The following is a 7,933-nucleotide window of genomic DNA, read 5'->3' on the forward strand; positions in this document are numbered from 1 at the left end:
CAGCTACAATCTGTCCGTTTTACTTTTTTTTTTGTTAGTGAGAAAAAGGATGGGGTCTCGGCATAAAATCTCAGCCCTATATCATTTCCCTAGTATGCCCGCAACTCCAAAGACATGATTAACATCACCTGTGAATCATTATCTTCTTGAGGCATACACTTCACTTTTGCTAGAAAGGTCTTTATGGACATTTGCTTATTTTGAATATTTGTTTTTTCTTTTTGAAGTTTCATATGCATTAGTAGGGCTGAGCATGGTTCGGTCCAAACCGAAAAAACCGACCGAACCGATCCGAAAAAATCGGTTTTATGAGTAGGGCGGTTCGGGTCGGTTTGAAAACTTTTCAACCCGAACCGACCGAATATAGTGCAATACTATCCATTCTGATCTCAAACCCTACCCGACTCGTCCCCAAAGAGTCAAAGACTCAAGCCCTAAACTCATTTTCTGAATCATTATAGGTTTAAAACAATATCATTATATCAATGTTTAATGCTTCATAATCTCCTATTTTGTTGATATCTTTTTTCCTTTAACACAGTTTGTTGTTTGATAAGAAGTTTAATGAAGTTAGAACCGAACAAACCGAACCGAACAGCACCGAACCGACTTGCAACAGTTCGGTTCGGTTTTGAATTATAGGCGGTTCGGTTCGGTTGTTTAAATTTTAGTAAAAACCGAACCGAACCGACCGTTGCACACCCCTATGCATTAGGATGAGTTTTTTTAAGGAGAGGCAGTACAAGTTTAACATGAAGGGGCCATGAGCGAATGACTTCTGACTTATCAATGAATAACATGGTGCCCACGTCCCAGAGTATTCAGTACTCAAAAGCAACGATGGCCTTGCCTTTTGCTCTTTCCACTCAGGGTCATGTGAAGGAAGCTGCGTGTTGTTTTAAGCTATTCTATCCACTGTTTTCTTTTCTGCAGGTTTTTTTATTATTTTTTAAGCTTCTTGTTATTGTTATGTAGCATACAGCAAATGGCATTAGGACTCTCCGGTTGATGGGAGCTCTAGCACGGTACATGATCATCCCCAGTACTTTTGTTTCCAAATGGTGAGTGTAAATAATCTAGCGGCTACATTACATACTAAAGTTTCCGGCTACGCTACATACTAGAGTATCCGGCTTGTATCGCTTCTATAATGACTACTTTGTCACTGAGGAATGGCTTGCTTATCTTTTTGCAGATGCTTTTTGCAGATGCTAAACTAATTTAAACATTCATTACTCTGCTTTAATTCTAGTTTCTAATGCATTCATATGCCTCTCTGCTTGTACCTTAGATCCAATCAAACCATGATAAATTTGTTGAATATTATATACTTTTTTTTTCTCTCACTTGGGTTGCTGACTAACAGAGCCGCTCATGTTTTCTTTGAATTTTTCAAAAGTGGTGGGCCCCAACGAAGAAAAATTTGAACGTGGGTCCCACATGCATAGTAAAATAATATTATTTTATTAGTGCATAGTATTTTCACAAACGCTATAAATAGACCCCAAATCCTTAAGAAAAATTCATTTCAAAAACAACAATTAATATATACAGATATATATATGTTGTAGAATAGCTAGTGCTCGTAGGAACAATGCCTAGACCGAGAAGGTCTTATATATCGAGAAGATCTCTGTCTGATAGATCGAGGAGAACTTTGTCTTATAGATCGAGGAGATCTTTGCCTGATAGATCGAGAAGATCTTTGCCTTATCGAGGAGATCTTGACAGTACTTGGTCGGTGCACACCAGAGTACTAGACTGCTGATCCTAGAAGTAATTTGGCCTTGTGATCATTGCATCGGAGTAGGCCAAATAATGCTTTAGGCACAACGTTTTACAAACGCACAGCAGCTGAGTTGGAAAATTTTAAATTACTGCATTTTAGTTTTCTGTTCAGTTTGTGTTATTATATATCTGTATTATTCCAGATTTAACCACATGTGCCAACAATCTTAAAGCATTATTCTGATCTACCATAGATCCTGCAAGGACTCTTAGAGTGGACTGTCTTAAGTTAGAAAACTTTGACGGTTCCAACTTTAACGAATGGCGTCGGAAAGTGATATTCGGGATGCAACTCTTGAAAATCTATTATGTGGTCTCTGAGGAGAAGCCTGACTCTGAAGAAGATTCTGAATCTGAAGCCTCTTAGACTAAAGATGATCACTTCTGCAGGAGTTATCTTCTTAACTGCATAGCCGATCATTTGGTAGATGCTTACACCAACATGTCTTCTGCAAAGGAAATCTGGAATGCTCAGGAGGACTAGTACAAGGATAATGAGAAGCTGTCCAAATCTCACCTCATTGACAAGTTTGTGGACTTGAAGTTTGAAGATGACACTGAGGTTTTGCCTCAAGTAAAAGAGCTTGAAAAGCTTGTTATGAAGCTGAAAGATGAAAAGATCAGTCTTTGTCAAACCTTCATCTCTGGTGCAATTGTCAACAAGCTTCCTCCATCTTGGATTTCATTCTCTACTGATATTCGAAGAAGGAAAAGACATGTGACTCTGTCTGATTTGAAGAGGTTCATTCGGATCGAGGATGAGACTCGGACTCGCATGAAGACTGAGCTCCTTGCTAAGCAGAAGGCGACTGCTAATATGGTGGCTGCTAACTCTGAAAAGGGTAATAATTCATCTTTCAAGAAGAGGAAGTCTTTTAACAGAAAGAAGAATCATAATCTGAAGAACCTGAACATTCAGAAGGAGTTTAGTTTAAGAAGAGTGGCAAATGCTTCAATTATGGGAAACAATGATATTTTGCCAATAACTGCAAAGCACTATAGGCGTCAAAAATTGCCCACAGAATCCCGCATGTGGCTCAAGACAGAGAAAAGATGATGAACATCATTATCCAAATCAAGGAGAATTATCTGATGTCATAGAGAAGCTAACAAATGCATGAAGTGAGTTGATAAAGCATACAGATCAACGGGATGGTACAATAACAAAGAAGCGACTCGACCTGGGGTTATGTTTCACCCACAAAGGAGTAAGCACCACTCGTATCTTGCTCATCCCATAGATGTCTCACCCATGGGAGGTTGTAGAGATCTTCGTGAGCTTTCTAACGTGCCTTGGATCACTTCATTCCGAGGTCGGGCGAGGGAGTTAGAGCCAAAATACCCGAGACAGTACAGACTGTTTTTCACCTGCGAGACACCAATTATGTATCGCATATTTTGGCCATGATACGATTCGAATCTGAAGAATCTCAAAAGATAAAAGTTATAAGTCTCTTTGTCAGCTTTCTAACGCATTTTGAATCACGTCATTCTGGGATCGGATGAGAAAACTACGTCCCGAGACAGTCTCGGGCCCGAAAACACTGTCCGGAACCCAAGATTCTATCCGTAGCCTCCCAAACTGATTTGAGGTTATCATTGAATGTGGTTAAGTGATTACAATTGAGGATAAGAGCAAATCGTTCATTCTTATACAAAAACAAGGCTTCTGAAGCCTATAAATACAGCCTTAGGGCCTTCATTTGTACAGATCTGAAGGGAGCTACGAATTTTAGAAGAGATCTGGAATTCTCGAGCTTTGGCGAAGCCCTGTCGGTTAGGAGACTGAAGGAGCACAAATTTTTAGAGAGGAGAAGGAGATCTCGGCGACTCATTCAGCATAAATAGGAATAGCTCGAGAGATCTGCATCCGGTTCTTCCGCTTCCCTCGAAATTGTACCTAGCTGCGATTCTCGAGAAGAGTGGGTATCTCGCTTTGCCGAGATATTCGCTTAAGTTTCTTGTCTCCTTTGCGAGGCAACAAAACTGTTCTTTTGATCTGATCGCTTGGTAGTCCATGGATTAACCCCGGCACAGGCAAAGATCCCGCGTAAGCAGAAAATCGATAAACGATCTCTGCGTGTGTTCTCAGGAAATTTTTATGCTTCTTTTCATTGTAAGGAAAGTTTTATAAACAGACTTAAATTTTCTTTTATTTTGAAGCGTTGTAACGCTTGAAGTTGTAATGGATTCGAAAGCAATAAAACTGATTTTCGACCCGAACACGCTGGCGATCACAGTGGGAGCCAACAGCCTTACTGCCAAGGCTGTCGTGCTGTAACCGACGATTAATATCCCCATGGATGAAGAGGTCGAATACGAGTTCGACCAGTAGAAATTTAAGGAGTACGTCTCCTCCTCCTCCTCCTCCTCCAGATCGTCTTCTCCTTACAAGCGCAGGCCGCTTCCCTCAAGAAGGTTCGTTGGTCTTTAGATCTAAAGATTCGGGGTAACGATCTTCACCTAGTTGCTACTGAAGGATTCTCCCCGATGCTTAAGAAGGCCAGATCCGACGTTCGTGATAACTCCTCAAAGGTCAAGGAGTTGCCCGTCGAAGACGCACTGTTGTTGACGAAAAGGGCTCGTCAAAGGCGCCGTCAACATCTTGCTCGTCAATTCACCAAGGCTTTGGATCAGGTGGACGGACTCTGTTACAATCTGATCTGGAGTTCAGAAAGCGCCAAGTGGCTAAGCCGCCTCCACAACAAGCATCGGGGTCCTCCTCCTAACCGTTAACTGACAAATGGGTTCGTATCAAACGAACCCGTTCTACTCTCGAGGAGCGTATCCAGAAGCACCGCACACTTCTTACGCACGTCTGGATCCTTGTGCATAAAGCACAAGAATTACAAAAAGAAGAGGTGTTCAATAGGCCACCAAGATCTAAGCAGGTTTGGGTGTCGAAGGCCAAGTTAGCGCTTCTACCCGACAAGAGACACCGGTCGTGTCTCTCGCTCGATTCCAGATCCAAAGTTGGTTCCCAGCTTTCGTCAAGTTCAGATCTTGCTCCTTCTAATCCCGAACCTCCGGTGAAGCCCTGCGGCAGTGTGGACTTATCCAGAGGTAGGAAAGCAATGACGGATCCCCTTGTTCCTTTGCACAAGGATCGAGGCAAAGCTCCCGTTAGAGAACGCTTGGGTCCGGTGAATGAACCCCGAGCAACTCATCGAGCTGGGGGTCGCATACACCATCGCAATAATTTGAAAGCTTCTTATAATAGGAAAACTCCTATAATTGACCGTCTCGGACTACGTGTCGAAGTCCAAGAGCCCGTTGGGGTCCCGCGCTCACAAAGGCGTAGCTCCAAACGTGTGACTCTTGAAGACGCTAATAAAGCGTTATATCCCCAGAAGGAAATGTATTCGTCTTATAATGATAACGTTACACCTGGGAAGTTGTGCTAGCACACGAAAGGTTGCTCCGGCAATCATGCCAATGAGTTGTACTATTGGGCTGGGGGTACGAATAAATCTCGAAAGAGAAATATCCGGGAAGCGGACTATCATTGTTTGTGTACCAAAATTATCAGGATAGTATTATAACATGTGACTGCCCCAAGACCGCTCCATAGAGGGTCTCGGTATTCAAAAGGATCTACACTGAAGCGTCGAAGCCCAAATTAAGGCATTTTCACAAAAGAAGATTGGTCGTTCGAGACGACAAACTCCTGAAAGTTACCATCAACATTGTCAATAAGGAAAAGTCTCCGATTGTTTCAGACAGCTCTAATCCTGACTTTTCTCCGGAAAGAAAAGTCAATTTAGGAATAGCCCAACAGATGTCTTGGCTCCAGCTAGAAGCCATCAAACATAGGGTTGACCCAAGGATGCACGAATGACTATCTTTAGAGGACGAACTTTCAGATACTTTCTCCGCAATCGCCTCCGACGACACAATGTCTAGCATGGGACAAGCTCGGGAAGTGTTTATGATCAACACCGAGCAAATGACCAAAATTCTTGAGGATGCTCTAGCCAAGTAGAAAGAATCATTCAAAATTGAAATGAAAATGACTATGCAGCAGATGAGGGAAATGTATGACCAATAGATTCGGGCTTTATCTAATCAGATTGGTGAATCTAATCATCACAACAATGCCTACCGGGCAGGTGGTGATTCATACGTGGACGGACACCTCAATGCTGATAACCATCCTATTGACGAAAACACTGGGGGTGGCTCTACTGAAGATAACAACATTGGGGGTGGTCCCACCGAAGATCACAATACCGGGGGTGACCGCGTTGTTCCTCTCAAAAATCGTCCAAAGCATGATACAAACGAGGACGAGAAGATGAAAGACCTCGAGAGCAAAATAAACGCTTTGATGTCTGCTTAAAAGATGAAGAAGACCGGTATTCCGTATCCCTATCCAAAAGAGCGGGAGTCGATCCCGTATCCAGCGAAGTTCAACCTGATCAACTTCACGCCGTTCGACGGGAAGAGCTTCCCCACTCAACACTTGATGTATTTTAAGTCCCACTTGGGAGTGATCTCTAGCAACGAGTCTTTGATGGTCCGATCATTCATTGGTACCCTTCGCGGGCCTACCTTCGATTGGTACCGTCGTCTCAAGCCTGGAAGCATCAACGGCTGGGACGACATAGAAAGCTCATTCCTCAGCAATTTCTATGATGACGACGCTGAGGTATCCATCAGGACACTCTTTGAAGAGAAACAAGAAGACGAAGAGACAGTCGATGACTTCATCAAGCGCTTCCGAAATAATACGATGAATTGTCGAGATCCAGTCACAGAGGACTTCATCCTCCAAACCTGTCATACCAACCTATCCACTAATATTTTAGAAATTATAGGAGTATCACCGTTCAACACCTGGAAAGAGTTGAAGGTGCATGGAAAGCAGGCCGAACGCTTCCTCAGAAGGAAGAAAGATGAAAGAAGACAACCGATGGTTAACCCTCCGAACTTAAGCTTCGTCTTCCGTGGTAAGGGGAAGGCACCTACAGCAGTTGTTGACGTTAATCAGACGTTGCAACAACAACCCCGAAGATAGCAAAAGACTTCGGATCCGAGACTCCAAAAAGAGTATTCCTTCAAGGACGAAGACGTTCCAGCCATTTTCGAATCCCTCCTTGAGAACAACAAGATCAAGCTACCACCAGCCATTTTCGAATCCCTCCTTGAGAACAACAAGATCAAGCTACCACCTATCACAAATCAGGAGGAAGCTGACAATACTACGGATCCAAAGTACTAACAAGATCAAGCTACCACCTATCACAAATCAGGAGGAAGCTGACAATACTACGGATCCAAAGTACTGTACATACCACAAGAGGATCCTTCATTCCACCAAGGCTTGTTTCGCCCTCAAGAATAGCACCAAATCTTGATTGAAGCTGGCGTCATAACGCTAAATTAATCTGTATCAAGACTCCAAAGAGTATACGAGTATAAACTACTTGTTAATACTCCAACAGGTGTATGAGGTTAAACTGCTCCCTGCATACTCCAATAGGTATATGAGTCTAAACTGTTTCTTACATTTGATGGAAAGTTACTAGAGAATCTTATATTCTTAAGGATAACCCGAACATACGACTAAGGACAATGTTCTCCTCATTGGACCCAGTTTTGCAAAGAAAGTTAGGGGTGGATAATTCATGTAATAGGAAGTTTTGTAAGAATATTACATGTAATATTCTTAGGGATAACCCGATCATTACAAACAAAGTGATAAACACTAAACTCCCATTGTTAAAGTCCTGACATAGTACTGGAAATTTTAATTTGAACGGTCTATTGTGATTATCAAATCCCCTTCGTGTCAAGATCTTGTCATTTGATATCGAAAACCCCCACTGAGTGATTTGTACAAGTCAACACTCCCATTGTGATTTATACTTTTATTCCTATTTTGTTAAACCTTTAAACAGTTAGGACCACAACCAAAATCCCCTCTCAATTCTTTTCATAAATGAGAGGTCCGTAAATTGAACGATCAAGCATTTAAACTGTTAGGATCGCTCAAACCCCCTATTTGGTCAAACCTTCCTACAGTTAGGGCCAAAGCCAAAATCTCCTCTCGATTCCTTCCATGAATAAGAGGTCTACTTTTAAATCGAATGATCAAACCTTTCTCAGTTAGGGTCACCTCAAACTCTCGCTTGGTCAAACCTTC

Source organism: Asparagus officinalis, chromosome 8, assembly GCF_001876935.1.
Source record: "Asparagus officinalis chromosome 8, Aspof.V1, whole genome shotgun sequence".
NCBI classification, from domain to species: Eukaryota; Viridiplantae; Streptophyta; class Magnoliopsida; order Asparagales; family Asparagaceae; genus Asparagus; species Asparagus officinalis.